The 13,391-nt window shown below is 35.2% G+C and overlaps 1 pseudogene; it reads left to right on the forward strand.

The window, feature by feature from the left end:
- Nucleotides 1-715: 715 nt before the first annotated feature.
- LOC111156680 overlaps nt 716-13,391 on the forward strand; it is a 45,144-nt pseudogene continuing 32,468 nt past the window's right edge.

The raw sequence follows: 13,391 nt of genomic DNA on the forward strand, positions 1-13,391 counted from the left end.
TTGAGGTAATAGTATATATGCTTTTAATTTTGATTAAATAAGTCTCTCTTTTTTTTTTTTAAGTCTCTACATCACTCAGGGGAGCTTGGGTGGCTCAGTCAGTTGAGCATCTGACTCTTGGTTTTGGCTCAAGTCATGACCTCAGGGTCATGAAGTTGATCCCTGTGTTGGTCTCTGAGCTCAGTGGGGAGTGTGCTTGAGATTCCCCCCCCCCCATTCTCCCACTGGCTTTCTCTCTCTCTCTCAAATAAATAAATAAATCTTTTAAAAAATAAGTAGGGGTGCCTGGGTGGCTCAGTCAGTTAAGCATCTGCCTTTCAGCTCAGGTCATGATCCTAGGCTCCTAGGATCAGGTCCCACATTGGGCTCCCTGCTTCTCCCTCTCCTGATCTCCCTGCTTGTGTTCTCTCTTTCTCTCTGTCAAGTAAATAAATAAAATCTTCAAAAAAAAAAAAAAAAAAATAAAAGTCTCTATATCAGAGTTCAGCCAGGAGACAAAAACAAAACAAAACAAAACAAAAAACCACACACGGTAATTCAAGCAAGTGAAGTTTATTATAAAAATCTGTTACTTAGTAACTAGGAATTAACTACTAACAGGTAAAGGGAACTCGAAGAAATACAGAAAGAACGGATAGAGTAGCTACTGACTGTGACTAAGGCAAAGCACCCAAGGAAAGAACACATTTGGAGAGTGTGTGCCACTGCCCCCTGGATGGTGAAGCTTGCTGAAGAATTTCAGGCTGGTAAGCAGGAAACCTCGGGCTGGGATGCCAGTGCCATTCACCAGGAATCAGCTAGAGCACAAAGGGAAGCTGTCTTCTACAGGTCTTCCATACTCTGGGATACTGACTGCGGGACCAGCCAAACTTGCTTGGAGGCTGCTGCAGGTGCGCTGCTGAAACTTGCCAGGTCACTGGGCACCACTGGGTGCTCAGGAGGGAGGAGAGCACACTGAATAGAAGAAGAGGCTCTTCTGCCCCAGCAGCCCTCTCTCAGCCTCTGCTGACAAACTTTAGCATGATGCCAGTAGACAAAGAAATGTTTGGAGAACCCAGCTTCAGTATCACAACGCAGAGACTTGAAGGGCGAATTTGGACCTGAAAGGTAATATACTCATAACTGGAAAAATCACTGTATTTTTAAAAATTTGAGTAACTGAACACAAATCACAAATATGAATTATTAAAAATAGAAGAGTATGATTTTTTTGCCACTGTAATCTGGAGAATAATCACAACCAGTAATGCAGGGAAATAATATTTGTTGAAACAAATTCTGAAAACATAACATAATTTAGAAAGGATGTCTAGTCTAGAGGGTTTAAAATTAAAGCATTTTAATAAAATAGAGGCATTTTAATCTGAAAGATCTGAGAGATTAGTCAGTCCAGTTCCCTTATTCATAAAATTAGGGGGAGCCTGAGAACCAGAATTCAATGATTTGTCCAGGGCTAAAGAGTTAGTGAAAGTGGCCATTCATTTGTTCAATGAATATTTATTTAAGAAATGCTCCCAGGTGCCCGGTGTGGCTCTGGGTATCCAGAGGTATATGAACAAAATATACCCTGAGCCCACAGAGCTTGCACTGAAATTGAGAGAGTCACAAAAGGATAAACAAATGAATACATAATAATTCAGGCACTAGACAAATGTGATGACAAGAGAGCAGGATGAGAAGACAGAATAATGTCAGGGGGAAGGGAGAGGCTGGTCTATTTATTATTTTTTTTATTAAGATTTTTGTTTATTTCAGAGAGAGAGAGAGAGAGAGAGCAAGCATGAGCAGGGAGGAGGAAGAAACAAACTCCCCACTGAGCGGGGAGTCCGACATGGGGCTTGATATCAGGACCCTGGATCATGACCCAAACGGAAGGCTGATATTTACCCGCTGAGCCACCCAGGTGCCCCTAGGCTGGGCTACTTATATTGGTTCCATTTGGCAGAGATCCAAAAGGAGTTGTCCCATCTCCCAGTCCTGAATACCCAAAGACAATGGCTCTTAGCAAATATATTTCCTAGTTACATCAGACCTTTTGTATTTGTATTCATGTTTTTATGGATAGAATATGTTTGAATCCACTTGGCCATCAAGGGTGAATGGTGCCATCATCCTTTTTTCTCCTGTCTTCTCTTTATAAAGAGACCTTCGGTTATCTGTTCACACAGTTTCAGTTGATAACACTTTAGGAAACTTCAGGCAGATATAGCTTTTAGGAAACCTGGTTACAACGGACACAAGCTATACCTCCAAACCTCAGACTGACTGCATATTTTGACAAGTTTCAACTAGTTTACTAGATTTCTGGCTGTTTGAATATTATACATGTTTTAAGGGCAACGTTGAAGATGTTGAAAATCACTCAACAGTGTCCTACATAAGACGATATTTCAGCACTGAGATATTTCTTAATTATATGAGTTTCCACTGGGTGTGTAAACTGGGAATAAACGTTGCTGAAATACCACAAACAATGTTGCGATTTTGTGCTTTAGAAACTAACTATAGACACAGAAAGGGAGCTGAACATTTGGTGGTTAATGTGTGACCAGGCTATTTTCTGACAAATAGAGCTGACTTTAAAATCAGCGTAACTGATATCACTGTCAGACTATAAAAACTTCATCTTAAGTAGGCAATGTAGATCTGCAGATATGCAGCTGATATGCAGCTGAGTCTGGGAAACTAAAAGAAAAATTATTTCCTTGTTATTCTGAAAATGTCATCAAATTTTTAATTTGATTTCAACTGGACGTTTTGCAGGTTGTACTAATCTTTATTTCCCTGTAATTGGTCATTCATCCTGTTCTAACTTTTTGGTTAGTGACCCTGTTAATCAATTGTATTCATGTTCTGATTTGTCAAAATTTTATTACTTCAAAAGAGATTTAAAATTTTGTAGCCCTTGAAGGAAATTTTTTTGCTTTTCAACTAATTCATTGGATTCTTTTTGAGAATTCATTGGTTATTAAAATAGGTTTATTGAATTGCTATTTACTAGCATGTGAAAGAAATTATCTGGAATTTAGGCTAAATTGTGATACAAATGGAGATCTTTGAAATGTGTTCATTACCTTATTCAGAGCTCTATTTTGGAGGTTTTGTCATTAATTCAGCACACTATGTGTAAGGGGCTTAAATTCTGAGACCAAATCACTACCAAATTCAAAGCATCATATGATGGAAATAATAACTGAAAAATTCTAAATTCTTTGTCTATCTTTTAATTCGTGTGAGTGTGAAAGTCAAACTAATGCATCTCAGTGCTTACCTTTCAATGATCAAACAACCAAAGACTCAGACCAAAGAAACATTTCCTTTCCTGATTTAAAAAAAAAAAAGAAAAACATGTATAATATAATAAAAAAGGGTAGAGTGTCTACCAGAAAACTGCCAGTTGTAATTTTCTCTTAGATCTCATCCTAATAAGTTTTTAGTTAGTTTTCTAAGCAAATCGGGTGATAATTAAATGTGCCTGGAGGCCTCCTGGAAACATCCAATTATTCCCCTCGTGGAAATCTTCCCCTCAGTTACAATGATGACAGACAACTGCTGGGCTTGGAGTTATGTTGACCACATTAAAGAAAAAAAAAAAATTTTTGTACAGAGCAATGAACGAAAAGGACAAAACTTTTAAATAAGTTCCTCATCTCTTTTTACTTCTCAGATACATACCTTATGTTGAATAGCCAGATCATTTTATTATTGCAAATGCCATGGTTGTAATCTTTTATTGCTTGCAGTAGAGGCCTACAGCATTAAGTTAGTATAAAATTACATATAGTTTAATATATCTGTACAACACCTTTAAACAAGCTTCTCTAGGCAAGAAGGTTATCCGTCTTATAAATCTATTATTCCATTGTACATCTTGATAGCCTAGCATTGCTTCTAGCCATGTTTAAGCATTAAATAGTGCATTATTATTTCACATAAATCAACCAGAGATGTGTGAATTCATAAATTTTACATTTGCACAGACAGTATTTTAAACGTTTTACTGCTTCGTGGGAACTCAGAGCACAAGCCGGTACACAAATCAGGACCTGAGAAATTTCAATAAAATTTAATATCACAATTACATCTTCTCAAAGTCAATGCATGCATATTTTAGAAGTATTTTAACTGAGTCCAAAAATAAAAGTAAAATTTGAGAGGTGGCTTTTTGGTTGCAAGTTTGTCAGCTATTGTTATAATACGCTAATGAGCACTTCGGCTTTTTATTCTTTATAGCAAAATGGTATAAAGAGGATAAAGCCTTATAAAACTTTGAAATGAAAGAAGAAATACATTAAAACCAGAAATGTTGATAATTGTAATTTACAAAAATAATGCAGATGGAAAGTAGTGCAGAATTGATAAGCTTGTATTATAATTAATATACAGCTTTATAGTTGGAGACTGAAATAAATTTTAAAGTCATAACTAAGGCTGTAAGTTATGGAAGGATAAGAATGAGGACTTTTGCAGGTGTTTTTAGGTGATTCTCTCTAATTTGGAAGAAAGCTACATTATTTTTCTTCTTTCTAAGCATTTTTGTGGAGGGGTGGGATGGTATTTGATGTTTCTTCAAAGTTTTCATTATTTTCCCAGAAAATGTTCCTTTTAAGGTTTTGTTTAGTAGGAAAAGCCTTTGAAATTTAATGTACTGGAAGATTTCTGCTTTAGCATGTGTGTAGTGAAAATTACATTCCTGTCAGAATAAGTCCTAATGCATATAATTAACTGAACAAATGCCGCACTAATTTGAAAATGACATATTTATCACCTAGAAACAGGTAATGTAGAAAGATAAATTGCTGTGAACATAGAACTTGCTTCCAATCATCATCAAAATCTGGGCAGAAGCTGATAGAAAAAAAAGAAAAGAAACATCCTCATGAATTCTTTTGGACTACTCTTTGCTAAGACACTTTTCAGAGTTACCAGTAGGTGATTCCTGGGGGAAATAAGTGACAAAGGATAGGTAAGAACAGCACCCTACTGTGGCCCTTTCCTTCTGTAGTGAGTGATTGTTTATGGTGAGGATTTATTACATCAGGAAACCAGTTTCTGTTTTCCTTTATAAACTTTAGATATTTTCTCCGCCATTCTGAATCTGCCCTTTCTTTCTTGATGGACTAAAAGTTCAAACCCAAGGTTAACAGTACCAGAAGATCATTGTTTAGAGATTAATCTCTTTAGGGTGATAAGCAAAAGACAGACACAGTGAGTCTTTAGAACCCTACAGCTACTCAGAGTAATGACAAGCATTACCATACCCAGGCTGGCTTTGGAATGTTAAAGAAAGCAGATCTAGTTACCATCCATAAAAAACTAATGGAAACTTCTCTCTTACTCTGATGAATGTTGAAAATGGAGTGGCTTAAATAAAAAATCACTTCCCTTATTATGATGTTTGACTATTTAGCATTCATTGGTTTGGGGTCCATTTAGTTTTTGATGGTATTGCTCCGCCTAGTTCCCTTTTTCCGTGTGAAAGTTTCATCTTATTGTCTGGGTCTAGACTATCAAGGATATAAGAAAAAAATGATTCATTATAGAAATTACATTTTCTGAGCTAAGCCAGAAGGCACTGTCTTTACTTTAGCTCTTGTATAAGCAAGACTTAGTGTTATGTATATATTTTATGTGTATATAATGTTGACTTAGCAATATATATATATTTATACCACACAAGTGGCCCATGCTACCATTACACAAATCCCTCTATTTTTCAAAGGCTATATGGAAAAAATTGATGGCTGAGGAAGGAGCATGTATAAACAAACATGTTTAAAAATTCTCAGTGTGTGTCAGCACCATTTAAATAAATATGTGCTTTTTTTTTCATAACGCAAACATTACTGGTTAGAGGGGAAATTAGAAAGAAGGGATGGACAGAGAATATGTTGAATTCTAAAACAGAATGAATTTGTTTCATCGCTCTCTCTTTTTAAAAAAAAATCTGGTTGCAAACATGGATGTTTCTATTTGAAATAGAAATGGATTCTTCTGTTTGTTAAATTCATGGGTTCATTTTCCACTGGAGACACAGCAATTAAATTTTTAAAAATAAACTTTAGCACACCAGAGAAAGCACTCTCTTTGTGTTTTATTGTTCTATCTTCTGTTTGTATGTTTATTAATTCACCTCAAACAAAATGTTCAGGTTTAAGGAGAAATGAAGACAGTGGGCCAAAAACAAATCAAGAATTGATTGGTCTTAATTTTCATAAGTTTTGCCTCTTCCTATCTATTTTGTTAGACATGTTCATTAAAGATGTATTGTAAGCTGTTACCATGAAAGTGCCATGTCTTTTACACTATTCATCTCCTCAAATGAGCTATATATTAATAATCCTTAGATTTTTATTAGAGTCGGTACAGCTAGGTAATAGGAATAGGATATTGCCTTTTATTAAAAACAAAGTACCATATTTTCTAAATAAAACTGACCACCATAAGAAGGTAGGCAATGTGACTTTTTTTGCTTGTTTGTTTTCTCTTTATGTTGATACTTAGCTAGTTATATCTGCTGAGAGGCAATATGGCATAATAGAGACAGCTCAAGTTTTCTATCACAGTACCTTGTTTAGAGGACAGATTCTATCATTTAACATTTCCCAGGACACATGAAAAATTGTCCAACAAACTTTCACAGTCTAGACTGATGGCTGGCATGGATGTACCCTGCCAGAACACATGTCACAGTGTCATGCTCCTGCCCTTCCATAGAACTATTGCGTAGAAATGTACAGCTGGCATTCAAACCTGGTTCAATTTGACTCCAGTGACAAGGGATCATACCACTCTATCTTCACCTACAAATTGATTAATATTGTTTGCCCCTTGAATACAAAGGAATGGAAACATTAAAGGCTCTGTTTTAGCTCAGGTTCTTCAGAAAACAGAGAATGAGGCAAAGATTAGACTCCTGGTGCCTGACTTGAAAGGTACAAACTCAGGGGAAAAAACAAACAAACAACAATAACAACCCCCCCCCCCAAAAAAAACAACCAAAAAACAAAAAACAAAAAAAGAAAGAAAGTGGGAGTAAGGGTTGGGGAGAGCAACAAAACAAAATGATGTGGTGTGTCACGCTATGTGCTCTTCCTTCAGAACAAGCCACAGAGAGACCCTGTAGATTGCTTGGCAGGTACGTCTGCCCAGCCCACAGGATTGCAGAGAATCCATATCCCTGAGTAGTGCTGCCTGCACACCCCTTCCCACTCTCATTTCTTTTTGTTCCAAGTTCATCACTAGAGAGGGGTTAACTTCTCTGACCTTTTGGGTTGCATCACTTGCCCGTTGGGAGGATATTCGGGATGCCAGATCACACAGCATGTGTGATATGCCAAGAAGTGACTTACAGGCATGGCTGTACAGTCAGAGCTAAAGGGTAGGGCCCGGCATCCCCAGGGCTGACAGCTGGAAGGCCTTGACATCAGAATTTCAGGGCTTCACTGGATGAAGATGATGAGGATATAGAAGGCAGACAGTATGGAGGAAATAGGAGAAAACACATGAGATATTTATCTGAAACAGAGCCTTCAAATGATTCATTCAAATACTGTTTATTAAATGCCAGTTGTGAGGGGCACCTGGCTGGCTCAGTCAGTAGAGCATGTGACTCCTGATCTCAGTGTTGTGAGTTTAAGCCCCACATTGGGTGTAAAGCTTAATTAAAAAAAAAAAAGAAAAGCCAATTGTGTACCAGGAACTGATAAAGGAACAGTAATAGAAGGAAAAAAAAAAAAAAATTAACTAAAAATTCTCCTCCTTCATGAAAAATACACTCCAGTAGAGGACAAACAGAAAAGTGAGATAAATAAGTATAATATATGGCATTTTGGAAGAAGACCAGATGGAAATGTGGTTATGAAGTGTTTGTAGGCAATAGTAGTCAAAAGACTCCTTACTGAGAGGATTATTTTTGAGTAAAGACCTAAGGGAAGTGCGGGGCAATCATGACAATATCCAAGCATCAGCAAATGCAAAGGTTCCAACTTGGGAATGTATTGGTATATTCATGCAAGAGCAAGGAGATGAATGGGGCTGGAGAGGAGTGAGAAATGAGACTAATATGAGATAAAGTCTAGATCATCTTGAGCCATGTACATAATTACAAAGAATTTATCTTACTAGTCACCATACAGTACATCATTAGTTTTTGATTTAGTGTTCCATGATTCATTGTTTGTATATAACGCCCAGTGTTCCATGTAGTCCATGCCCTCCTTAATACTGCATGGTGACTAACATAACACACTAAAAAAAAAAAAAATCATCTGATCATTCAAACATTTTAGCCTGGTTGACTCATTTGTTCATCACAACAGTACTGACAAATAGGCAGTCTTATTCCCTTTTAATGGATGAGAACCTGAGCCTCATAACGGTCAGGGGAATTGTCCGAGGTCATAGCTAGTAAAAACTCACATGGGAATTTCTGGAATCTCCATTACTAGGAGAAATAAACACCCTGAGCAAAGAAAATCCACTTCAGTTTCACTTATTTTTCAGAATCAAAATACCTAAGTATTATCAAGCACTGAGAATAATGATAGGCCTAGCTTTCATGAGAAGCTGTCCTCATTTACTTCTTAAATAACCCTCTGATGTAGGCACTATGATGTTTTTTCATTTTGCAGAAGCGGAAACTGAAATATCATAGTCACTTACCCAGTGACACAATTGGAAAGTGATAGATCAAGAACTGAAGTATGCATGTTCTAGAACCTTTGTTGTTGATAACACATCCCCTTTACAAATATTTTAGTTATTATTGCTATGTATCCTATTTTCTTTCTCAGAGTCCTTGTCTTTCATCCTCTTCAGTTTTGAAATATAACCATACTTTTCTTTTTCCTTTCAGATAATTCATTTACTGTCTATTTTTTTTCTATTTTAAAGAAAATGAATTAACATATAATTGACAACTTTCTGTGCTTTCTTGACTTTTTTTTTACTGTATCTCTAAGGTTGTGCCAAAATATTTTCATCCCAGTGGTTTCTTTTTACAATTTTTATCAACATTGTTGCTTTTTTTCCTTTCTTACTAAATTACATCTTTTGTAAAATTTTCAGCATTTATCAGTCAATGAATAGGAAACACTCTCAGTTTATCTTCATGTGAATTCATGTTTATTTTGCCTTTGTTTTTGAGTGATCATTTAGGCAGGCATAGAATTTTATGCTGACAGGTCTTCCTCCCTTGTTTTCTGTCATCCATTTTTACTATGAGAATATTTCTCGTCATTCAATTTTTCTTTTTTGTTTTCATGCCCTCTCTTCAGATTTTCTCTCTGTTTTTTGAACTCTACAGTTTCATTACAATGTTTTGATGCAGATTTTAAAAAAATGATTCCACTCATTCCTGTTTTCTTCTTCAATGTAAAGGCTTATTATTTGCTCTTTTCTGGAAAATTCACACTCATTTCTTCTTTGGATACTTCCTTCACTGTGTTCTCTCTGTTACTTCTTGACCTCCAGAACTTTTACTAAATATACATTACTGGATATCTTTTTACTGTTTTCTAAGTGTCATCTTTCTTTTTATAGTGTCCATATTTTATCTTTCTAATCCTTCATCAATTTTCTCATCATTTATACTTAATCTGCTATTAAACCCAGATATTGAATTTTTAAAAAATTGATTTTATTTGAGTAAAATTTACATACCACGAAATGAATACATTTTAAGTATAAATCTTGATGAGTTTTGAGAAACGTGTATACCTGTCTAGCTGTCTCCTCAGTAGTCAAGATATAGAATATTTTCATCATTTCAATTACCTGTGTTCTTTTGCAGTGAATTCCATCTATGGCCTGTCCCAGGCAACAACTTATTTATATCACAAAATTGACTTTGGCTGTTGTGGAACATTATAAAAATAATCACATAGAGCATGTATACACTTGCATTTAGCTATTTTCAACTCAAAATAATGTTTCTGAAGTATTCTTGGCTGGTTCACACAAAAAAGCATGTGGTTCTTGATCTCTGGGCTGTGAGTTTGAACATATTAGGTGTAGAGATTACTTAAAAATAAAAAAAATCTTAAAAAATTTAAAAATAATGTTTTTGAGTTTCATCCATATTATATTTATCAGAAACTCATTCTATTTTTGTGCTTTGTGATATTATATTTTATGAATATACTAAAATTTGAGTAGTGGATGCCTGATTTTATTTCTCTTCATACATTAAGTCCCCCCAATCCCACAAAAAATCCTCAAAAATCCAAACCATATAACAAACCAGATTTGCAAATTCAACTCTACCTGACTTACACTTTTAGCATTACAGAACAGAAAACCATTAAGATTTCAGGTGATTTCTAAGTAGAATAATAAACCAAATTTTAGAATGTTCTTGCTGACACTGAGCATATAGACAGAAGGGGAAGGGAGGTATAAAAGACTTCATAAAAAAGAGCAGATGGGTGGAGAAATTTAGATCAAACATAAATCACTCTCAGAAGAAATAAAGTCACAGACAAGAGGCAAAATACTGAACACAGAGCTGGAATTTGGTAGTTTACTCCACTGTCTACAGGGAAGGGTCTTCAAAGTGAGTGGGGCCAGAAATAGCATCATTGAGGAATCATTGTTCTTAGGATAAATCAGATTTATGGAGAAGGAATAGTATCCTTCAGATATGTGACAATGAGACAAAGAAGGAAGTAAGAGGAAAGAAATTAAGAATTTTGAAAAAAATTATGAAAAATTGGTAATAACCTTACCCACTCCTTATTATTATCCATCAAAATATCTGTGTTTTATTAAAATAACAGAAGAGGGCACTCTTGAACTAGCAACCCCAACCACGAATTAAAGAGAAATGGAAAAAAAGCAGATTACAATTACAGGAATATACTGTAAAATGATAACAAAAAATTTAAATCAAATAATTTCAGCTGCTGAATATTCTCCTCACCCAAAAACCATAAAGCAGAAAAGTGTAATATGATTCCTCAAACTGAAATAATATTCCTTAAGCATTTGAAGATATGAGAAAATCAAAACAAAATCCCTTGATCAGAAGTTCAGAATCTAATAACATAAATGTATAAAAAGTCAGGATAATTTTAAATAAGAATTGACTGAATTCAAGAATTATAAGAAAAAGAAGAAAAGTATATCAGAAATGAAGATCACATTACAAGGTATATAAGGGAGAATAGATTCAAATAAATATTTAAAATTAAAAGTATTGCTTCCAACCTAACATTGATAGAAAACCAGAAAACCAAATCTATAAAATTTCCTAGCTTTATTCTGTGAAGACAACTAAGACTGGACATGGTGACAAGAAGACAACAAATATACAGAGTGTCTGAACTGGCTGAAAGAAGAGAGTAAAAAAAAATACTTACTCATGAGTGGGGTGAGTGGGGGATAGGAAAATTCCTTGCCCAGGATTTTATGCTATATTTATCCCTATACCAATACCATTAGAGGTCTGCTACTTCTAAGGGAGGAGAAATTCCTGCCTAAGACACAAGTCAGAGTTTTGCTGTGACAGAGAGTGAATGGAAAACCCACATATGAGACCCTGGTATCCAGAGAAACTTTCCATTTCCCAGGAAGAACATGGGGAACAAACAACAGCAATATACCATCAGAGGAAGGACAAGAGGGTGGAGAAAGAGCAGCCATGCAGCAGCATGCATGGAGGGATGACTGAAAGCTGAGATGGGACAGAAATACTAAGGAAAACATCTAACAAACCAATCCCTCAGCCCAAAACAATGTAATTCACCACTAGAAGAATTGAAACATATAATACCAGAAAGGTATAATGACCTAACAGTCATTAATGACTAAAGCCTTATGACAAAAGAATAAATATCATAAGCGATACTTATTTCATTATATACTGTTCTATACATAATGTTCTACACACTATGTCTGTATGGTTCTACACATAATGTTCAATAAAAAGCATACAGTATACAGAAAGCAAGGAAAAACCACCCATTTGTCAACAAATACAGCAATCAACAGAACCAGATCAGAGATGATCAAGATGTCAGAACTATTTGAGATTTATAAATAACTATGTTTCACATGCTAAAGGATTTAGTGGAAAAAGTGGACCACATGTATGGACAGATGAAAAATTTTAGTGGAGAATCAGAAACTCTAATAATATAATGAAAAAAGAAATCTAGACTTATATCCACATACACATGGCACACACACCATCACAGATAAAGAGTGCCTTTGAACAGCTCAGAAAATAACCTGACAGCCGAGGAAAATATCAGTGAGAAAAATATCAGGAATGTATCATTCCTTAAAATCATTTAAACCGGCATATACATAGAGGGGGGAAAAAGTGAGAAGAAAGGAACAGAGCATCCAGGAACTATGCAACAATATCAGATAATCTAACATATCTTTAATTATATCCTAGAAAGAAAAAAGTGAAAGATAGGAAATGGGTAGAGGAACTATTTGAAAATATAATGGATAAGAACTTTCCAAAAAGAATGAAAGATATCAAACCACAGATCCAAGAAACTTTAAGAAGCCCAAACAGGACAGATACACACATCAAATCATTCTAAACTGCTTTTAACCACAACGAAAATACTGAAGGAAACCAGAGAAAGAAAAGATTGATTACATAAAAGAAATACACTGTTTTACAGACTACTTGTCAGAAACTACGCAATAATATAGAAACTGACAAATCAATCCTAAAATATTTATAAAAATGCAAAGAATATGGACTAGTCAAAACATTTTTTTTTGTAAGTAGCAGTGTTGGTGTTCTCTCACAACCTGATTTTAAGACTAAGTATAAAGTTACAATAACAAAAATAACATTAAAATTGATAGAGACATCAATTAATAGAATGAATAGAAATAGGCTCATATACATATAATTCAGTTGATTTTTCACTCGATAATTCAGTGGTAAAGGGATATTATTTTAAAAATATGGTACTGGATGGATGCCTGGGTGGCTCAGTTGGTTAAGTGTCTGAGTCTTCATTTGGGCTCAGATCATGATCTCAGGTTGTAGGTTGGAGCCCCACATCAGGCTCCGAGCTCAGTGGGGAGTCTGCTTGAGATTCTCTCTCTCTTCATCTGTCCTTCCCACACACTCTCACACAGTGTCTCTCTAAAATAAATAAATAAATCTTTAAAATAATATATGGCTTTGGGATAATTTGATATCCATATAAAGAAAAGAAGCAAGCCAACAAAACAAAACAGAAACTCTCAACCTATTCTTCATACCAAATACAAAAATGAACTGGAAATGGAAAATAGGCCAAATGCAAAACTCGGAGTTGTAAAACCCCAGAAATCCTAGAAAACATAGGACAGATTTTTGTGACCTTGAGTTAAGGACAGTTTTCTTAGACAGAATACAGAAAGCTCAAATCATAAAG

Source organism: Enhydra lutris, unplaced genomic scaffold (assembly GCF_002288905.1).
Source record: "Enhydra lutris kenyoni isolate GAN:26980312 unplaced genomic scaffold, ASM228890v2 scaffoldscaffold48, whole genome shotgun sequence".
NCBI lineage: Eukaryota > Metazoa > Chordata > Mammalia > Carnivora > Mustelidae > Enhydra > Enhydra lutris.